Genomic DNA, 22,994 nt, shown 5'->3' on the forward strand with positions numbered 1-22,994 from the left:
AAGAGGGCATAGCAAGGCTGCTTGGGAGCAACACTGTACACTGAGGCTGGAGCAGATGGGGGGCAGACACCAGCCTGCCTGTCCATGGCAGTGGCAAACACCTTCTCTGGGCTGGCTGCCACGGACCCATCACAGCTTGGGAAATGCCACCTGGTGAGCTGCAAAGGAAATTCACAGGCAGTCAACAACCAGTGGGTCCTCTGTAATCTCCCCTTAATTTCTTCCTGCATCAGTGCATACAGTGATGACAGGCCAGAGGATGTTTCTAACCTGAGGGACCTGTGGGCTTCGTGACTTTTTTAGTAACTGTTTTCAATGGAACTTGACAGAGGGTGTGGACATCTTTAATACAATTAAGTGCAAATCAAAGCCAAAAGACAAAAAGCACATGGGCTGACCACCATTTTTGCAGGTGCTCTTTCAGAAGAAGTTACAACTCTTCTCTGAATTTCCCCCAAACTGAAGGACAACTGGAGCATCCAGGGGATTATGACTGACTCACATTTAGAACCAGGGCCACATTCCTTCATTCTGTCCTACAATTGGTTTATCCATTATATTTTAAGAACACCTACTATAGTCTTGGCATATTCATTATTTTCTACTCATTTGAGACATACCCAAGAGGCGAGACTGATCACAATGAATAAATAAATGCTCAAATGAGCCAATATGCAGGCTAAGTAATATAGATTTTATCTCAAAAGGAGATTCATGAAGCAACAGCTTGTATTATTACTAAAGTGCTTTGGTTATGAGCAACTTACCAGCCGTGACAGAATAACAGCCTCATCAAGGAAGTGAGACATCCTGGAGACCAGAAAGGACATAGGTACAACTGCTACACTGACATAAAGGAAGTAGCATGTATGCAAAAATGCTGCTGGACAGTCAGCAAGCAACCCGGTCTCAAAGCAGCTCTCTCAGAGGTCTCTAAAGCATGGATATGGTCACACAGCATTGTGCTCAACCACCTCCTTGGGCCACAAGAAGCAGGTTTGGGGGTGTTCCCAGCTGTGACTAGCAGAGGTGGATAGTCAAACACATAAATGTCACATGAGACATTAAAATAAAATGGGCTGTAGAAAAATCACCCCCATTCCCAATGTCTAGGTAGGGCAGGACCTTCCTCTTCCTCTTGGCCTCCATCCAACAGCTTTCTGTGTTGCAGCAAGGTCTGTGCAGTCCCGTGGTGTTGGTCAAAAATTCTCCTCTTGTCTCCCACAGTGAAGGTCTGGCTCTGCACATCCTTCCCTCCTTCTTTATCTGCATCCTCATTTGGTTTGGCTGCAGACCGCGGGTTGTTCCCCAGCTGTGCAATGCTCTGTTGCTCTCATGGAGGTTGTAAATTCCTCAGTCCATGACACAGTAAAAAGGGCATTTCCCTCCTGCTCCCAAGACTTTTTGAGGAACAGTGAATATCATCAGCTACAGATGCTAACCTGCCAATCTGGGTGTGATGAGAAGCATCCTAGAGCCAGTGTCCTGTCACCTGGGTCACCCATAGCCAAACACCATGGCACGTCTCTGGGACCCCACCAGCTGCTGTGTGTCCCGCTCCATCCTCTGGGTGACAGATACAACCCTTGTGTAGATTAGGGATGGGAGCAAAACTTTCATTCCAGTGCTTGGTGGTCCCTCCCAAGTCCCAGTTCCCTGTGCCCCTGAGGAGTGGTCCCAGGGATGATGGGCTGCAGTAACCCCAAGAAACTCCTGTGCCACAGGTATGTAAGGGACAAGTGTTGGTAGCCAATGGCAACCCACAAAACTGAATCATGAAATAAGTAACCCAAAACGTCTCATGAAGGCTGAACACTTGCTTGCATGCAAGAGGAAAAGAACTTTTAAGATGTCACCTAACAGTGGTACTTCTGGAAACAGTCAGTTAACTAGAAGCTGCAGAAAAAGTCGCATCTGAAAGTAATTAGGCAACCTGAGGCTTGAGAACAATGATTGGCATTGAATCTGGTAGCAGACTGGGGTACTGCAAATTCTTGTTACGCCAACTTCCCTCATCCCATCAAAGCTGTGGAGACCCTCTCTAACCAAGGAAGGAGACAGACATGAAAAAGCAGGCAGTCCTCGGTTCAGCAAATTGCTCAATAAACCTTTACATGTTCAGGTAGAGCAATGCACATATATGCATTGTTGAAGGCTCCTTTCAATTCTGGAGTGTCAGCAAACAACTCGATAAACCACTGATTGTCATGATATATGGGCCTGTAGAGCATTGCTCCCACCCTAAATGCTACACACAAATATATCTCTTTCTCCCATTTCTTCGTAGTTTTGTAGGATTCTGGAAAGGAACTGAAATGAATCTACCCATTACGACCTGGCCTCACCTTCCTTTACTATTTCATTTGATTAATTAGTTCATTTGACCATTTCTGGAGCCTTGCCTGTGAATTCTTACCAGTAACTTTTGAGCAGCCAGTGACTTGTTGAATCATCAAATAAAAAAAAGCCCAGGCAACCTCCCTTTTCCTGCTGCCCTCCAAGAAAGGACCTGTTGGCATACCCTTGGCACACAGCAGCAATTAGAGCTGGTCGCATTTTCTAATCATTTTATGTTTGCTTAGAACATTTTCCATCAGGAAATGCCGTTTAATCAAAAGGAAAGCTTGGCTGCAGTAAAATGTCGGTTTCAAGGACATTTTATGATTGAGAAAATAAAAAGCAAAAACCTTTCACAATGGCAGAATATTTCACACTGACCTTTTTGAGCTGGAACACAGGCTATTTTCTTTTGAAATTATTTGTCTCTAAAATATTTGATACTGAACAAACTGCAGTCCAGCTGGCAAGAGCACATCTTGAATTTTCGTTTAATTGAAACTTTGACGACCCAAATTGATATTGTTAAAATTATTTTGTTTGTTTACTTTTTTTTTTTAGGGGCACTGCCAAAATGCAGTATTTTGCTCTGTTTCGAGCCAGAACCAGATGTTCAGATTGTAGTATTACCTATCACATAGGAAGTCCCATTCCCAGATCTTTTATACTTCATTGGTCTGAAGAGAAATTCTCCCTGGCCCCATGAAGAATAGCTGTCCTAAGCCCTCTGCATTGAGTAATATATCCTTGGAAGCACATACTCCTTTTTCTGCAGTGAAGATCATGACCCTGGAGCTGAAGGGTTAGACAGTCTAGCAGACTGATGCACAGGTGCCCTCCTGATATAGTCAGGCAGAAAGAGGACAGGTAAAACATGTTGAACCAACACAGACATGGTTGCACCAAGAAGAAGGCAGAGAATGTTCCGAGTCATCTATGTCAGATGCCGGGTGTGCCGTGTGCCCCTGTTCAGCAGGGACGTGGAGCTGGGTTTCTGCTATGGCCAGAAGGCAGACCTGGCTGCTTCTACCCTCCTTGTGCCACCGTGGTGCGGTCTCCTAACACCTTGTGTTGTGTATTAAACTGTGAAAGGGAAGCAAAGACAGCACGGCTGGCAGTGGGGCCAAGCCACATTGCCTGGGCTCAGCCTGCACCTGGTGGAGAGACAGGCAAGGACTTGGGAGGGAAAGAAAGAGCAATGGGATGAGCTCCTTGGTCAATGGAAGATGTAAAGGGGGAATCAGGCTACTTCCAACCCAAAACACATCCTGAGGTATCATCAGCTGACCCATTCAGCAAAAGTGTGAGGGAAGCACTGAAAAGGCTCCCCGTACCAGGATTTGGCCTCTGCTACCTATGTCTTCCAGGAGTATTTACTTCTGCCTGGGAAAGACTCCCCAGTGTGTGCAATGGCAGAGCCTCTTTGCTTGCTACCATATACCTTCCAAAAATTTCCCCTACCTTAAAGACTCCCCAAGTTTGAAGAGGGGGACCTAGCCCTGCTAGCAGGGACCTGAGAGCGATCTGTATGGAGAAAAGGCTCTAAGCTGAATCCTTTGGTTATGTTCTTCTCCTCATCTACTCTTCTCATTCCCTGGTTTCCTCTCACAGAGGCTGCTCCCACACATCTGGAGTGAAAACAAAAGCTCAGAGAAACAAGACCTCAGTGCTGGTCGATGGGGCTTGCGCTGGAGAGAGCTGGGGCCTCATGGCACCGAGGATACAGCGGAGCGGCTCCACACTGGTGTTCTCAGAAAAGAAGCTGCAGGCACCAAGACACACACTCCCTCTGTGCAGCCTACACTGCCCAAGCCCCTGGCTCCCATCCAGTCCTGATGTCAATCTTATTCTGAAGGTTAGACGCGATGCCCTCGGCTGATCTGTCTCTGCATAGTCAACAGGCAGCAGCGTTTTTCCTGCCTTTGGGATCTTGCCAGACCCTGAACTCCAAACACTTGCAACTATTAGCTAAGCTCTCATGTTGCTCAGGAGCTAGTTCAGCATTCTTAGAACTGAGATGAAGATCATGCCTATATTTCTGGGGCCTGTACTGCAGCAGAACATTGAACTCCCGTTGGGACTTACTCAGAGAAAGGGATTCCTGACAGCCAGCTTCAGCCTAGGAGGGCTAGTCTCTGCTGACTCCTGAAGTAGATAATAGAGAGAAATCAGTGCCTCCTGAGGGCAATTCAGAGCAAGAGATTAATGCTCTGAATTCCGTGTTGGAGGGCTGTGATTCTCTGCTGGCTAGAGAGGAAGCCTTGGGAAACATACGCTAGTGTGCTCAAGTTGGGCTCTGTGCATCTGCAGCACCATCAAGATAGTTACTCTCATTTCCTATGACCTGCACTGTAGTCCTTCCTGAGTTCAATGCCCAGGTGTGTTTTCAGACTGCCTTTCCCACCACATATGCCTGGACCTTCCTATTCCAGCCATTTCCGCAGCTCAAAGTTGCCTCTGCAGCACTGCAGTTATCTGGAGATTAGTGGGAGCAACTGGTTAGGAACCCATTCCCAAATTCCCATGCCAAGGTGCCACTGGCACACTGAGGAAGGCACTGAAGTGCCATCGTCACTTGTCATCATCAAGGGATTGTCAGCTGGGAGGCAACTTGAGAAGGTCCCTTTCGCTGAAGGTACTCTGTGCATGCTGTTGTACTGGCACTTCATTTGCTTCAGCACCAAGGCATGGTAAGAGGCGTAAGCATTTGGGAGGGACTCAGGGCAGGGTGTGACAGGTCAAAGTTGAGTATCTTCCAAGAACTGAGCTGTAGGGTGATGACTATTGCCTAAAGGATCTTTTAAGATTGCATTCTTGTTTTCTGTGGCAGGGGAGTTTTCTTGAGAATGAATTTCCTGTTATTTTCACTTCTTCCCTTATCCATCAGCACAAATTAGTTTTTCTTCATTCTTCCTTGGCTTTCCTCACCACACACACTGTTGGCCAGCTTATTCATCTGGAATCTGCCATTTGCTAACTGATCTGATTAGAGTTAATTACTAATTATTTGTATTACTACAACCCTGATGTTATACGCACCATGGGAATATAATTTAATTACAGCACAATATCAATCAGATGCATAAATTAAAATGTTCAGGTTTTAATATGAGCACTTTTTCTATTTACAGTTGTATAAGCTGCCAAGCTTGGAGGAGAAAAAAGCTGTTGCTCCAGGCTGTTGCAAAGTGAGAGATGGGCAGTTCTCCCATATCAGGTGGAGGAACGGGGCTCACAGCTCCCAGGTGTTGTTACCTTTAAGAAAAATTCTTTCTGGGAGGATTTTTAACAAGAAAAGCTGTGATTGTACAACATTTAAGTTCTACAGGGTCTAGCAGCAAATAGTTTAACTATACGGTCTATGAAGAACCACCTCTTTGTGTTCACTCTGACCTAGACGACAGCTGGGCCTTTGCTGGAAGTAGAAACATAAGCCAGTCCCTTTAAGGCCTCTCCTTCCCATTCATCATTCTTCACATCCCTGGCATGTCTTCCCTTAGCCATTTTTTCCCAGCTGAAGAGACCTAGGCCAGTAAGCTTATTCTTTGAGCACAAGCTGGTCTGTAGCTTTGTTTCCCTTTCTGAGCCATTTCTAGAGAGGAGAGCAGCACCACAGGCACTATGTAAGATGGTGGACACACCACCAACACAATACATTACACAAAAGACAACAAGCCTAAAGGAAGCCCAATTTTCCCCGGTGCTCTTAAGCTAGCACGCTTCAACTGGGAGAATAGAAACCCTGCGGGGGTGAGAGGCGTTATGTGTCTGACCTACATATATACATATATATACACAGACACCTGCTGGGAGGGAAAGAAGATGAGGGAGCCAGGCTCTTCTCAAGAGTGCTCACCGAGAGCACCATACTTAATGCACAAATTAAAACACATGATATTGCAGCTGCACATGAGAAAAAAAAAACTGTACTGTCAGGGGAGTTGTCAAATGCTGTCAGAGAACAAGACAGGGAGATTGTGGAGTCTCTGTCCTGGAGATACTCAAAAGCAAAGGGGACATGGTCCTGGGCAACCTGCTCTAGGGGAGCCTGCTTGAGTACATGTTGGACCACATCAGCTCCACAGGTGCCTTCCAACCTCAACCCTCCTGTGGGACCCTGTGCTTTGGTTTCACTCCTAAAGCACCTGCACTCAGCCCTGATGCCCGCTGGAAAGGATGCTGGGACAAGGGATGCTCCCAAACTCCTCCCCAAGGATTCCACACCAAACAACAACTCCCCACTCCACAACAGCCCATGGCAGACACAGTCGGAAGAGAGACAAGACGCTTTTATTGGTGTCGTCAACTGCGCGGGGGGGCCCAGGAGTCGCAGCGCTTCAGCCTCTGAAAACGAATCAGCACCTGCAAGGACAGAGTCAGAAAGCTCTGATAAACCCAGAGAAGCAGGACTGGGCATGCCTTGGTTCCCCTTTCCTTGGTGAACACCATTTGCAGGAAGTGTTTCTGGCCCAGAAGAGAGAGCTCTTGCTGGCACTGGCATGGGGCTGGCTCTGGCGCCTCGTCCCCATGGGCAATGCCCTCAGAGAGCTGTGCCTGTGCAGAGATGCACAGTGCCCCTGTGCCACGCAGCAGGGCTCGACGGGGAGCCCCTGGGGAGCTGCCACGGAGTTCTTTCCAAACCCTGCGCAGCACCATCCCTCGCCGTCCCTTGCCAGCGAGTTGGACGGACTTCGAGCAGTCCTGAGAGCTGGGGAAGATGGGCAGCAGAGCCTGCTACACACCTGGCCGCCTTCACCTCCTGCCCCTTCTTGCTTTTCTTCGGTTGCCGCCTTCTCTCTTCCTCCTCTTATTCTCTCCTTTGTACTCCCTTGGCTCTGCCCAGGTCTCTTGCCTCTTTCTTTTTCTTTGGTTTTCAGTTTCCTGGGGACGGCCTGCAAACCTTTCCATCCCACCGTGCTATTAGATAGGGAAAGCCGTGATCTGCTGGAGTCAGTTCTGATTTGAAGCAAAGCTGACTCCTTTTACCTTCTTTCCTCGGGAAGGCTCGCCAGCTCTTTGGGGCAGCCCAGGGAGTCTGCCGCGCTCTCGGGGGTGCTTGGAGGCGAAGCCGCAGGTGCCTACAACAGAAATGTCAGCGTTAGCAGGGGGCAGGGGACAGCCTGGGGCAGTAAGGGCCTCTTTGCCAGTTCGCTACCTTAGCTCTCCAGAGGAGATCCCTCTGGCTGCTTTGCATCAGCCACATTTCACACAGTCCCCCCGCCCGCCCAAAATAGACTTGACGAAGCTCTGACGAAGTAGGACCTCAGCGAAACCCCTCTGACGTGGACAGCTACTCCCCTCTGTCTTTTTGGAGGGATTTTGGAGGCATTTGCTTTGCTTAAGCACATGCCTAGTGCATTTGAGGAAGAGCCTTGCCCCTTTTCCTTACTCTGGATCATCCCGGCGGGTGGAGCAATAACCCAGACGCACACCAGCTCTACTGCCAGGAGGAGGCACAGCAGCGACTTGGCCTCACCAGAAACTCCCCTCCTGGGACTTGACATACCTCTCCCCTTTCAGCTTCCACCACCACCATCTCTCCCCCAGCTTCTCTGAGGACACCAAGCAGAGCGGGGGGTGCATGCAGCAAGGCTTCTGCTCGATGCTCGGTGTCTGCCGGGACACTTGGCTCTTCCCAACGCCGCTCTAGAAAGCAAAAGCATGTCAAGCAAAGCGACTGCTGGCAAGTAAAAAACAGCTCAAGCAGAACCCACCCAAAGCCCTACACCACGTCTCTTTGCAGCCCTCTGAGGCCCTGTCTGCAGGCTTGAGCTCCTCTTGCAGAGCAAAGCGTTCTTGCCCCGAGAGGCAGTGGCCAAGGAGAGGTCAGGGGGCCAGCGGGGCTGAGAGGACAACACTCGATGCCCAGCCCTGCCAGAAACAACGCTGAGCTTTGTGGTGTCCCAAGCCCCAGCCTGTGACAACCCTCCCTCCCGCCTCTTACCTCGGGATCTCGGTGGGGGGGCTGGCAGCTCCTTGGCTGCTGGACAGGAGAGGTCACTTGTCCCCTCCGCAAAGAGTTCCCTGTAGTTGTCAATCAGGAACTCCACCAGCACCTTCACCTGCACACAGCAAAGCCTTGCTCTCAAGCCAGCTGCCGGAAAAGGTATCAGGCAGCCTCTCCCACTGCCCCTCCTTCCAGGCAGCCACCCCACCAGCATTTGCTCAGGACAGGAGGCAGCCAGGGACCTCTCCACAGCCAAGCTCCGAGGGTTCGGGAAGGCTGCAGCCGCCTGCTCACTCCAGCCTACCTTCTGAGTCACCTCCAGCATGGCCTCCAGCGGCAGCAGGTCCTCGTTTGGTGGGCTCAGGAGGTTCGGCCCAAGGCAGATGGCCAGGTTGCTGGGGGTCATTCTGCTGGTGGACGCGTTGTGGCCGATGTCCTGGAGCAGTGCGAGCAGCCGCTTGAGGAGGAGGAGGTTGGCTGCAGGCAACTTCTCGGCCACCCTGAGGGATCAGCCAGACCAGGTTAATAAAGCAGCTGTTGTCCCCAGCCGTCCCCAAAGCTTGCCCCAGGCAGGCGCGCGCCAGAGGCTGTGCTGCGCAGCCTTCCAGGTGCTGTCAGCTGGGGGTCAGGGCTCCTGCTCAACAGGCAGGCTGCTGCCCACACTTACGCTTTCAGCTCTCCCATCTTCTCCTCCTTGCTGGACTTCTGCATCGCTGCCAGCCAGTCCTCGTAGAGCTCTGTCACAAGGAGCCTGGCGGGGATGCTTCGGAGGAAGTCCTGCAATGCCAAGGGCTCCAGGTGAGCCCCTGAACACTCCAGGCCAGCCAGGGGCTCTTCCAGCTGCAGGTCAGAAGCGCTCACCTTCAAGACGACGGCCAGCAGCACCGCAGGCTGCCTTCCCAGGTCGATGTCCGCGCCGTGGTCCAGGGCCTTCCGCAGATCCCAAAACTCTGCCCCGCTGGGAGCTTTGCGGAATATCCCCTCTGTTGTCGGTCCTTCCCGCTGCAGGACAGCCAGCAGCTCCTGCACAAGAGGCAGGAGGACAGTTGCGTGCCTGAGGAGCTGGCTTCCAAGAGCGGTGGCCAGAGCACTGCCCCAGATGCGGCTCCTGGCCCTCAAAAGGGGCTGGCACCAGAAGCGTGAGGCATGGGTGAAGAGCCCAATCCCCCACGCCCGCAGCCCCTGGGAACACCCACCGCCTCTGCGGAACAGGCGGAGAGAGGGCAGGGCACCCCCTCTCCAGGCTGGCTTACCTGGATGGGCTGGGGCAGCGTGCCGTCCTCCCCGCAGAGGGCTGCCAGGGGCTGGCCAAAGAGCGCCCTGCCGCAGCCGGAGCCCGCCTGCCCTGGCACCTGGGCAGCGGCCAGGCTCCGACGCAGAGCAAAGGGCCAGGGCAGCCCCCTCCTCCTCCTCCTGCTGCTGCTCTCTTCTGTTGCAAAGGAAAAGAGAGCAAGAGACCCTCAATGGAGACCGCCAGCCCAGCGCTCCCGGGGACTGCCCTGCCCTGCCCTGCCCTGCCTGCAGCGCGGTGCTAAGCAGAGCGGCAGGATGGGCAGGGAGCTGTCAGCTGGAAGCACGGCTCCGGCTCAGCGGCTCCAGCTCGGAGGATCCTGAGGGCCGGCATGCCAGCGGGACAGCCTGTGGCGGGACAGCCTGTGGCAGCCCTCGCCCTGCCCTCCTCCAAGCTGTGGGCAGCAGTACAGGCTCCGTGTCCCTGCAGAACCACGTCCAGCAGCCGCTGCCCAGCGGGTGTCCTTGCTCCTCCAGGTGAAGTCCTCCCTTGGGGTGCCACACCTGCATGGCGACACTCAAGGGACAAGTGAGCACAGCTCAACCGCTGGCAGGAGGTTGCCTTTCTTTCCAGAACTCACCTGCTGAGCGGCAAACTCCTCCTCCGTTGCCGGAAGACGCCAGCGGTGGCCCTTGCTTGGGATCAGCCTGCAAGAACCAGGCTGCGCTTAGAGAGCGGCCCCGCAGCACAAAGTGCCACGGGCGAGGTGCCACCCGGCATTAGCGGCCTGAGCGTGGCACAGCTGGGACCCTCTGCCCTCCCGGGCTCTCTGCCCCACGCAGCACGATTCTTCCCAGTGCCACTTGGGAGGACGTGCCGCCGGTCCTGGTGGCTCCCCAACCCTCTCCGCTCCCCGAGTGGCACTCTCCCTCCCTCCCGCACAAGCTCACCCCACATCCCTGGCACCTGGGCACAGCCGGAGGCGGCTGAAAGGCAGCCATTCTCACCTCTGCCTGGGCCTCCATCAGCCTCTCCAGGCTCCTGGTGCTCCTGCTGCTCTCCAGGAGCTTGATGGATGGGAGACGGGTCACCGGGGCTCTCTTTGCTCCTTCCGGGGTCCTGTGCACCGCCAAGGGACAGGGAGAGAGCTGGCTGAGCCCCAAGCTGCCCCTTCTCTCTTGTCGCGCAGCGCTTGCCGAGAGCTGCCCGCAGCCGCGGGGGCACCTCTCCCCAGCTGGGGAGCTGTGTTCCCCCATCCCGCTGCGCCTGCAGCGTCCCCGCGCCTTACCCCAGCAGCGTGCCCTCCCACAGCTCCTTCAGCGCCCGGGAGCTGCAGAAAGAGAGGAGAAACAGCGTCAGGCCGTGCTGCCCGCAGCCCGTAGCCCTCTGCCCTGCCAGAGCAGCTGCTTTTGCCCTTGCCTTCTGGGGACCACAAGGTGACCGGGGGCTGCAGGAGGTGGGAATGCCCCCCCATCCCTCCCTGCCGGCGTGCTGCCCGCTCCCTGCCCAGGCTCTGCACACAGGGCAGAGGCCCTTCCCAGGATGGCCGCCTGGCCGTGCTTGGGCACCTCTCCTGCCCTGCCATGGGACGTGGCACCACGCCTCACCCGAAATCGACAACGCAGGAGCCGCTGGGCCAGATGAGGATGAAGGAGGTGCTGTCCTCATCGCCGCCTTCCTCCTCCTCCTCCCCTGCTCCCACCTTCCGGCTGCTCAGCACCCACAGCTGGTCGAGGGGCAGGCGGAGCTGTGGGCGCAGGGTGCTGCCACGTCTGCAGAGAGGAGAGGCAGGCCGTGAGCTGGAGGTGGGCTCCTTGGGGTCCCCCCGGGCAGAGCCCTGTCCCCCACCTGCCCTTGGGACGGACATGGGTGCCTCCAGCACCAAGGTCCTGGGGCCTGGGGCGGGGGCCAGGCTGTCCCTGCCCTGGTGCCAGGGCCAGGGCTGGGGCAAAGGCAGCTGGGCTCGGAGCGTCTTACTGCAACTTGGCGATGAGCAGTTCCTCCTGGAGGAGGAGAAGGCGCCTCTCGCTCCTCTTGCGGCCCCGGGTCAGCCGCACGTCCGCGCTCAGCACCGACTCGGCGTCGGTGAGAGCCTCCCTGCAGAGCAGAGCGCGGCGGGCATGAGAAAGGCTGCTGCAGCTGCGGGGCCTGGCCGTGCCCGTGTGAGCCCCAGCCGAGCGGGGAGCCTACCTGGAGCCACAGCAGCAGTTGGCCTGGCCCATCCTGCCCGGGACAGGAGGACCCTCGCCGTGCACCGAGGATGTGGCTCAGCCGGCACAGCGAGGCTGGCAAGCGGGGTACCGGTGCCGGGGCAGCGCTGTTCGGCCAGAGCCTGCCTCTCGCAGCGCTGCGCCGTGCCAGCACAGCTCCGTCCCGCTCTCTCTGGTGGCCGTTGGCTCCAACGGACCAACATTCTGAGCCCAACGGAAAGTGGGGGGGGCGGAACTCTGCGGGGCTGGGGGTTCTCTCCAGTATGGCCACCTCTGTCTTGCACTGGGGAGCCCAGAGCAGGACACGGCAGAGGGGCAGGACCTCCAACTAGCCTTGGTGCCACTGCTCAGCGCCCTCGGGGCCCGGCCGCTCAGCCACTTTTCCCTCCAGTGCACTGCTCATCAGCCCCGGGGGGGTTTGCTTTCTTGCAGCCTTCAGGCCCATCGGCCTTTGGGAGGGGCCTCTCAAGCCCATCTGCCAGCTCCCTCAGCGCTTGAGGGTGCAGCCCATGGGGGCCCCCCAGGGACTTGTGCATCTCCACCTTGCTGCAGTCTTCTCCTGTCTCCCCCTCTGCCCCCTGAGCATCTCACCGGCTCCTCTTGCACGAAGGGCACCTCTCCTTTGCTCCAGCCTTTCCCCAGCTCTCCAGGCCTGGCCCGTCTGAAGGCTGCTCTTGCCAGGACCACCATGCTTTTCTAGCTAGGAGGTGTGTTTCTTGGTATTAAAATAAATTTATAATGAGTTATAAAGTTAACTCTAGGGCACTATTTTGGCGGTCTGTTCTATTCTGCTACGATTCGTCCTTGTGCTAATCCTCATTGCTAGTTAGCAGAGAGTCAGTGCAGACAGTCTTTATCTCCAATATGTCTCAGTGCGGTGCAGTTGTTACAAAGTATCCTCTTTGCTACAAAGTATTATACAAAGTTGTTACAAAGTGTCCATTCTTCTTTCCCACTTTTAACCCTTGTTTCTCAAGATGCCCTGTAACATTCCCCCCTTTTCTTTCCCCTAAGCAAATTCTTTTGCTTTTAAAAGTGGTTCGTTATGTTTCATCATTATTTTTACTGTCCAGACTTGCCCACTAATTTCCTTTAGTTTACACCAAAGGATAAGATTTACTGTTGTTAATGTTGTCGTGGCTATTAGTAACACCAGTATTGGGTGGGTCATTATGTTTAACATTTTGGTAGCTGACGGGGATTAACCCCTAAACACATCCCACCAATTGTGCTCTCCCTCTGACTTCACTCGTTCCACTACTTGGTGATTTCCTCTGCATCATGATGGACAGTAAAGTGTTTCTTCCACTTTCTAGAACTTGCTTTAACAACCTTTTTAAATTTTCATGATGCAATAGTTTTCTTATTAGAGTGAGATTCATTCCAATAGGGGTGGGCTGTATATCCTGAATCAAAGTATGATTAAATTGTAGCAATTGATAAGTAGTAACAGGAGCCGTGTAGTTAAAATCACAGCCTGTAAGACTAACAAAGTTACAAATGCAAATATTTGAATGGTTGCTCGTGTCCACCAGTTGATCATCTACTTGTACAAAATCACACTGAGATCTCAGGCAAACACATCCCATACCCCTGTAAATTATGATGCCTCTAAGGGTCTCATTGGGATGCACCTCAAAGTGACAAACATTTTGTTCAGTGTCAAGACAAGTATCTTGCCCTTTGGTGGTGTTTCCTTCACAAATAAATCCTTGTCAGTCTCATACGACACAGGACTTGACATCAATAGTTTGCCACTTATTCCTGTTTTTCGTAGCCCATACCCTATGTCCTAGGGGATAAAGTACAGTTCCGTGGTTGTTTAATCCTAGTGCAACAATCGGGTATATGCTATACACTAAAGCTTTATATATTGTTAGTACAAAAGCTGTAGCTGTGTTGTTAGTAGGGTCAAAGGTAAAATTAACCAAATGCCACCACGACTGGAATCTCCTTTCAAATTCCGTTGCGTTATTCCAAACCACCATTTCTTTTGGTAGGATTCCGTCTTCACCTTCCCTAATGATTGCAGCTGCTATTGTCTGTGACCATAATTGAGCTTGGATACAACTGAGTGCTATAGAAACAGTAGTCTGAGCCACTTCTGATGCATTTATAAGCAGTTCATTGTCCTTTTCATTAAGCTTTTCCCACTGTTGTAACATATTTGCTGAAAGCCATTGGCTGGTTCCTAAAGTTAGGAGGGAAGATCTTAAAGGGTTCTGTATTTTGTTTAGATCACTGGTCACAGTTGCGAGTTTGTTCCTTATTATCTCAGTATCTATACTATTTAAAACTCCCAGTCCTGTTCCTACTGCACCAATCACATCTCTCCTTTTTCTCATTCGGGAAGGAGGGGTCTTCTTATGTAAGCATGACGTCCACCCTATGTGTAAGGGTCTTATAAATGACGAACAGGCTGGTTGAACGGTGGAAATATCATTCTGTATTAATAATTCCACTCGTTTAATAGACCATATTGGATTAGACATTACCTGTTGCTGACCGACATATTTAATTACGTATGGTCCTGTCGGATACACATATGGTAGTACCCTGAGTCGAGGTAGTGTAGGCAGGGGGAGTAGTGGTTTCCTCTGGTGTCTGCAACCAAAAATCTAAAAGTTAGAGCTTGGGCCCCCTCTTGAGTTGCCCCCAGACATACTATGGTCACCGTTTGAGTTATATGGAAGGGATACCAACAAACCTCCTTTCTTTTACATATTGTGCTGCCTGTTCTATTGGCAGAATCCCAGACCACACCGTTCTTGACAGTAATTTGGGTCTGGAGAGGAGGCAGGTTACTTGCATTAAGGAGTCTAGAACCTATCCGAACCTCCTTTCCTTTCTCAGTTGTCCCTGTATAGACCGAATCTATTCTTTCCCATTCAGTTGGTCGCAGTGTCATGTTATTATTATATATTGCCACAGTTGCCAAATTCAACCCGTTTAAATTCTTTCCCGAGCTTCCCGTATACCCAAAATAAGCATTTTTCCAAGGCCACTCCCAACAGTGGTTACAGTTCGGCAGAGTCATAAGAATCCATACCATCGCTTTCGAATGCGAAGCTTCCACGGTCCCATAGGTGTCGATTCCCATCGTGGCTTAGGGCTTTCTTCACTCTGGTATGATGCACCCACTTCACATACACATAATCACCAGGCTTAATATTATGCACCGGCCCATCAAGACCTCGGGCTCTGGTTCCTAAGTTGTTTTTGCAGGCTTATCATATAATCAGATAACGTTTCGTCTCCAATCGGAGTTGATATTCCCGCCTGTACAATATAGGGCCTCCCGTACAGTATTTCAAAAGGGCTCAACCCCTCTTAGTTCTGGGTTTAGTTCTAATCCTCAGGAGTGCCAAAGAGAATGATTGTGGCCAAGGCAATCCAGCCTCCTCCTGCCCTATTTTACAATCTGTCACTTAATTAAGGGGTTCATCTTTTCCACTTGACCACTTGCTTGTGGCCTATATGAGGTATGTAACTGCCAATCTATTCCCAAGAGTTTACTAACTTGTTGAACAATTTTTTGCAATGAAATGTCATCCTCTATCCGAGGAGATTGTTGCAGGAATTCCGAATCTCGGTATTATTTCTTGTAGTAGTGCTTTAGTTACTTCCCTAGCCTTATTAGTTCGGCAAGGGAATGCTTCTGGCCAGCCTGAGAAGGTGTCTGTTAGAACCAGCAGATATCGAAACCTCCCTTTTCTGGGAAGTTCTGAGAAATCAATTTGCCACTGCTGCCCTGGATAGTTTCCTTTCCCTATCTGTCCAAGTTGGCCTCTAGGGCCTACCTTAGGATTATTTTGCAAACATATTTCACACTGCTGTGTCACTTGTTTAACAGTGGTGTAGAGGTTCGGGGCAACTATACGCTGACTCAAATGTTTATGCAATGCCACAGCTCCCCAGTGGGATTTCCTGTGTTCTGCTATAACCATGGCCCACAATAACGCAAATGGGATTATTATTTTGCCCTGCAGAGTCTTTACCCACTTACCTTTCTCTATTTCTCCACCTACGTCTTCAACTAATTTCCCATCTTCTTTGGAATACCTGGGTTCACAATCAATTTGTATTTTGCCATCTGGGACCAAAGACTGCACCTCTAACTCACCTTTCTCAGCTGCTCTTTTGACTTCTTGATCTGCCATAGCATTGCCCAACCCTTGAGCGGTATCTCCTTTCTGATGAGCCTTGCAATGCATGATAGCCACTTTTTCGGGTTGCTGCACTGCTTCCAGGAGCCTAAGAATTTCTTCAGCACGTTTTATGTGTTTCCCTTGGGTGGATAGGAGTCCCTTTTCTTTCCATGTGGCTCCATGGGCATGGACTGCCCCAAAAGCGTATTTGGAGTCCGTCCAGATATTAATCTTTTTGTCTTTGGCTAGCTCCAACGTTCGGGTTAAAGCAATTATTTCTGCTTTTTGTGCCAAAGTATTTGGGGCAAGGACTGCGGATTCTATGACCTTATTCACGGTGGTTATTGCATACCCTGCTCTGCGGACGCCTTGTCAAACAAAGTTACTTCCATCTGTGTACCAGGAATCCTCAGCGTCTTCCAGTGGCTCCTCCTTTAGATCTGGTCGGCTGGAATAGACCGCTTCCATCGTTTCCAGGCAGTCATGTGATACCGGTTCTCCGTGGTTCCACTGAGGAGAGTTGCTGGATTGACAATGTGAGTGACCATTATTTCCACATCATCCTGTTCCACCAGAACAGCCTGATACTTAAGGGATCTCTGTGGTGAGAGCCAATGCCCCCCCTTTTACCTCTAATCCTGTGGATACAGTATGAGATGTCAGCACTGTAATCTTTTGGCCCAATGTAAATTTACGTGCTTCTTGAATATTTAGCACCAATGCTGCTACCGCCCTGAAGCAGCTAGGCCAACCTTTACTTACTTCATCAAGTTGTTTGGAGAAATACGCCGCTGCTCTTCTATACGGTCCCAAGTTTTGGGCTAGGATTCCCAGGGCCATTCCCTGTTTCTCATGGGAGAACAACCAGAATGTCTTAGTAATATCTGGTAACCCCAAAGTAGGGGTTTCCATTAATTTCCTTTTCAGTTGCTGGAATGCTCTTTCTGCTTCCCCATTCCAGGTGAGGTCTTTTGGATTAGATTTCAACAGTTTATAGAGCGGCCTTACCAAGAGTCCGGAGTTATAGAGCCATAGACGACACCATCCCATCATCCCTAAAAACGTACGGAGTTCTTTAGCTGTCTGTGGTCGAGGAGTTTGGCAGATGGCCTCCTTTCTTGCTGTTCCTAGGGTCCTTTAGCCTGCAGTTATCTCTTAGCCGAGGTAAGTTTCCTGTGCTGAGCTATTCGGGCTTTCTGTGGAGAGACTTGATAGCCATTAAGTCCAAGGAAATTCAGCAGACTGACTGTCCATAGTATACAGAGTTCTTTTGTTTTAGTGGCTATCAATAGATCATCTACATATTGTAACATTATTCCATCTCCATGTGGTCGCTCCCACTGTTCCAAGTCTTTGGCTAGTTGGTTCCCAAAAAGAGTGGCGCTATTTTTAAACCCCTGTGGTAACACAGTCCATGTTAGTTGTGTCTTTCTCCCAGAGTCCGGGTTTTCCCACTCAAATGCAAACTGCAACTGGCTCTCTCGACTCAAAGGTAGGCAAAAGAAGGCGTCTTTCAGGTCCGATACGGTAAACCAGGCCAATTCAAGTGCCAATTTAGTTAATAATGTATATGGGTTTGCCACCACAGGATGCAGATCCTCAACAATTTTATTAATGGCTCTGAGGTCCTGTACTATTCCATAATTACCATCCATTACCATTCCATAATTACCATGACAGGTAGAACGGGAGTGTTATATTCTGATTCACATTCTGTTAGTAGCCCATATTTGATCAATCGGTTGATTATTGGTTGGATTCCTTCCCTATCCTCAGTTCTGAGGGGATATTGCTTAATTCTTACAGGCTGCGCCCCTAATTAGAGCCTGACCATTACTGGGGAGGCATTTTTTGCTTTTCCTGGTATTTCTGAGGCCCATACCCCTGGATATACATGGTTCTGGATTTCCTCAGGTACTTCTGAGCTAACAGGAGTATCTATGAGGGCCAGACTCAGAAGTTCAATGCGCTGGTCATCCCCCACACGAAGCTCTATTCTTCCTTTCTCAAATTTTATTTCCACTTTTAGTTGTTCCAATAAGTCTCGCCCCACGAGAGGTTTTGGTGAGTTAGGCATATATAAGAATTTGTGTATTCCCAATTGTTTTCCCAATCTAAATTTAAGAGGTTTTAAAAGTACGCCTTTTCACTTTGGCCAGTAGCTCCCTTTACCCTTACAAAATCATCCTCCGTAGGTGTTAAAGCTTGGTTAATAGCTTTCATCTTGAGAAAATAAAATCAAGGACAGTGTCTGCCCTTTCTCTGTGATTCTGAGCAGCGGGGCTTCTGCCTCCGAGAAGCACCTTTGCAGTGGGAGGGGCCCCCCTGGGCACACACCACGCAGCACCGCGCTCGGGCCTCGTCACACTGGTTTTACTGGGCTCCAGCTCCCTCCCCAGCCGGGGGAGGCCACGGGGCCATTTCCCTGCTTCCACCCCATCTGGGAAATGCGGTACCGGCTCCCCCTCAAAAACAACATCAATTGCAACAAGGTGTTGTAATTCAAGGTTCCATTAAAGGGCCATTTCTTCTCATCATCCAATTTATACAAAGGCCACCATTGATGACAATATTTTATTAAAAACTTTCTGCTCACGCTTCCTCCTGGCAGCTCTCCTATCTCCTTCCAGTGAGCTAAAATACAGCCTAGAAGGCTCCTTTTCAATATTCCCCCACTTTGTTTACCTCCCATAATGAAGACCCTGCCCGCAGGGGCTTATTCCTCAGCCTGAGAATACAACCTGATTGAATTGACAACAATAATACCTTGTCCAAGGCAAAAGATGCAAGGGCGTACTTGCCCCACAGTGAATGCACTCAATTCAAGACAATTGTCTAAAAGTAAATAATGTCTTATGACAATCCAAACACTTAGCACGAACAAACAAGCAACACCAATGGCAAATCAGACAGCGCTCCACGCCAAATAAACCCGTCACTATTCTGTTCTATATTTCCCCCCCCACATACCAGCGACATTCTTACTGATTCCTTATACCTTTTATATTTCCACAAAGCACCTGCTTCCTTGACACTCACTATGCCAAAAATCATCTCGTCCCCAAACCGTACTCAAACGTTCTCTTTACAACCAAAACGTTCAAAAACATTTATTGGGTTGCATGAAAAATCCTGATATTTGTGTATAGCACAATAAGGGTTAACAATCGGTTCGATTAACGAAGTCTCACACGCTTCGTCCCTCAGAGACGAAGGGCAGAGAGGGTCCCACCTGGGCTGCCAAAATTGACACGCGGAAACACACTTCACAACTCACACAGAGTTATAAAGCAGGCATGTTTATTGCGGCGCCGGGTGCAAGGGGATTTCTCCTCCTAACATGCACACCGGCTTAAAATCATGACAGGGATTTAAAGCAGTTAACAAAGTTAGTTACGCCTCCTGGTCCTACCCCTTAATTAACTCTTGGTTAATACTTTTCTTACTTCATCTGAAAGTTACAGTTCTCTTTTAATTCACCACGCATGCTCAGAGAGTAGGGGGATTCATTGGGTTGGGGCTTCTCTAGCTGGGAGGTGTGTTTCTTGGTATTATAATGAGATTATAATGAGACAAGTTAACGCTAGGGCACTATTTTGGCAGTCTGTTCTATTCTGCTACGATTCATCCTTGTGCTAATCCTCATTGCTAGTTAGCAGAGAGTCAGTGCAGACAGTCTTTATCTCCAATATGTCTCAGTGCGGTGCAGTTCTTACAAAGTATCTTCTCTACATCCCTCTTTCCCACTTTTAACCCTTGTTTCTCAAGATGCCCTGTAACAGCGAGTATTTCACAGGGCTCGAGGGGATTTTTTAAGAAGTATACCTTCATATACACATCTCTTTCTATGAATAGATGTATTTCTATATATCTCTCTGTGTGTGCGAATCAATTTATGGACACAACAGCACATATAATACTATCATTCCAAATCTGTAATCTAGCCACTGTTGTGAGTGTAGTAAATCCTACCAACTCACTTTGCAAATGTAAAAGTCATATTAAGTGCTGCTAAGATTTTATCCTTTACCTTAAACTGGGAATGAACCTTAGATTGCTACTAAATAGATAGAATCCTTCAGATAGAAACCGGTGACCAAGTCTGAGACGAAGTCTGCATTCAGCCGCACCTAAACTCCTCTCTGAGAAGGAGCTCAGAAAGCAAGGGGCTCCATTCTGAACCTTGTGACTCAACGGGCGGGTCCCTTTAGTCTCTCTGGTCTCTCTGCAGAAATCCTTCTGATGTGATTCTGAGTTGATCTTCCTTTGTAAGTTTTAGTAAGTAATAGAGTGAATCTTGCCATGGAGTTCTATCCAGTCACATTTTTGTAAACTTCTATTACAATCGCTTTTGCCAACAGCCTTGCTTCTTTTGGCATCTCCTGGTTTTCTGAGGCTTTGCTTTCTTCTCTCTCTCTTGTTTCTTGGGTTTCTTTTTCTTACCCTTCTTTTCAAATTGTGAAACTGTCTTTACGAGAACCCGTGAGCTTTCTCCCTCTTACCCTTCCTATTCTCTCCCCCCATGCCCCTGGGGGGAGCGAGCGAGCGGCTGTGTGGTGCTCAGCTGCCGGCCAGGGTTAAACTACAGCAACCTCTGGGCAAAAGAGTTACCTACCGATGGTGAGAGTGCTCCTCCTTCCTCCTCCGTCAGGTGCAGGCGTCCCCTCTATCACAGCGGGACGCACGAAAGCCTCAGCAGTCTGGCTGCTGTTGGAGCCGCCTCAGAAGCTTGTTGGGTGAGCTGACGCGTTTCTACCTCCCAGAGTGGAAGTTAATCTCTCCCATTGCCATGAGTGAGGGGGGACCGAAGAAACTGCCCGACAAGCAGTGTGCAAGGAGGATGGCTGCAGGGGACAGCGAGCCGCAGGTGACGGTGGCTGCAGAAGGACCCTCAGCCCTTCCTGGCCACAGCACCCTGCCCACGTCTTGCCCTCGCTCTGGCCTGGTGGCGCTGCGCCTGGGAGATAGCCAAAACCCACCAGGACATGGTCCTGGGCAACCTGCTCTAGGGGAGCCTGCTTGAGCACATGTTGGACCACATCAGCTCCACAGGTGCCTTCCAACCTCAACCCTCCTGTGGGACCCTGTGCTTTGGTTTCACTCCTAAAGCACCTGCACTCAGCCCTGATGCCCGCTGGAAAGGATGCTGGGACAAGGGACGCTCCCAAACTCCTCCCCAAGGATTCCACACCAAACAACAACTCCCCACTCCACAACAGCCCATGGCAGACACAGTCGGAAGAGAGACAAGACGCTTTTATTGTTGACGTCAACTGCGCGGGGGGGCCCAGGAGTCGCAGCGCTTCAGCCTCTGAAAACGAATCAGCACCTGCAAGGACAGAGTCAGAAAGCTCTGATAAACCCAGAGAAGCAGGACTGGGCATGCCTTGGTTCCCCTTTCCTTGGTGAACACCATTTGCAGGAAGTGTTTCTGGCCCAGAAGAGAGAGCTCTTGCTGGCACTGGCATGGGGCTGGCTCTGGCGCCTCGTCCCCATGGGCAATGCCCTCAGAGAGCTGTGCCTGTGCAGAGATGCACAGTGCCCCTGTGCCACGCAGCAGGGCTCGACGGGGAGCCCCTGGGGAGCTGCCACGGAGTTCTTTCCAAACCCTGCGCAGCACCATCCCTCGCCGTCCCTTGCCAGCGAGTTGGACGGACTTCGAGCAGTCCTGAGAGCTGGGGAAGATGGGCAGCAGAGCCTGCTACACACCTGGCCGCCTTCACCTCCTGCCCCTTCTTGCTTTTCTTCGGTTGCCGCCTTCTCTCTTCCTCCTCTTATTCTCTCCTTTGTACTCCCTTGGCTCTGCCCAGGTCTCTTGCCTCTTTCTTTTTCTTTGGTTTTCAGCTTCCTGGGGACGGCCTGCAAACCTTTCCATCCCACCGTGCTATTAGATAGGGAAAGCCATGATCTGCTGGAGTCAGTTCTGATTTGAAGCAAAGCTGACTCCTTTTACCTTCTTTCCTCGGGAAGGCTCGCCAGCTCTTTGGGGCAGCCCAGGGAGTCTGCCGCGCTCTCGGGGGTGCTTGGAGGCGAAGCCGCAGGTGCCTACAACAGAAATGTCAGCGTTAGCAGGGGGCAGGGGACAGCCTGGGGCAGTAAGGGCCTCTTTGCCAGTTCGCTACCTTAGCTCTCCAGAGGAGATCCCTCTGGCTGCTTTGCATCAGCCACATTTCACACAGTCCCCCCGCCCGCCCAAAATAGACTTGACGAAGCTCTGACGAAGTAGGACCTCAGTGAAACCCCTCTGACGTGGACAGCTACTCCCCTCTGTCTTTTTGGAGGGATTTTGGAGGCATTTGCTTTGCTTAAGCACATGCCTAGTGCATTTGAGGAAGAGCCTTGCCCCTTTTCCTTACTCTGGATCATCCCGGCGGGTGGAGCAATAACCCAGACGCACACCAGCTCTACTGCCAGGAGGAGGCACAGCAGCGACTTGGCCTCACCAGAAACTCCCCTCCTGGGACTTGACATACCTCTCCCCTTTCAGCTTCCACCACCACCATCTCTCCCCCAGCTTCTCTGAGGACGCCGAGCAGAGCGGGGGGTGCATGCAGCAAGGCTTCTGCTCGATGCTCGGTGTCTGCCGGGACACTTGGCTCTTCCCAACGCCGCTCTAGAAAGCAAAAGCATGTCAAGCAAAGCGACTGCTGGCAAGTAAAAAACAGCTCAAGCAGAACCCACCCAAAGCCCTACACCACGTCTCTTTGCAGCCCTCTGAGGCCCTGTCTGCAGGCTTGAGCTCCTCTTGCAGAGCAAAGCGTTCTTGCCCCGAGAGGCAGTGGCCAAGGAGAGGTCAGGGGGCCAGCGGGGCTGAGAGGACAACACTCGATGCCCAGCCCTGCCAGAAACAACGCTGAGCTTTGTGGTGTCCCAAGCCCCAGCCTGTGACAACCCTCCCTCCCGCCTCTTACCTCGGGATCTCGGCAGGGGGGCTGGCAGCTCCTTGGCTGCTGGACAGGAGAGGTCACTTGTCCCCTCCGCAAAGAGTTCCCTGTAGTTGTCAATCAGGAACTCCACCAGCACCTTCACCTGCACACAGCAAAGCCTTGCTCTCAAGCCAGCTGCCGGAAAAGGTATCAGGCAGCCTCTCCCACTCCCCCTCCTTCCAGGCAGCCACCCCA

Source organism: Gavia stellata, chromosome 37, assembly GCF_030936135.1.
Source record: "Gavia stellata isolate bGavSte3 chromosome 37, bGavSte3.hap2, whole genome shotgun sequence".
NCBI lineage: Eukaryota > Metazoa > Chordata > Aves > Gaviiformes > Gaviidae > Gavia > Gavia stellata.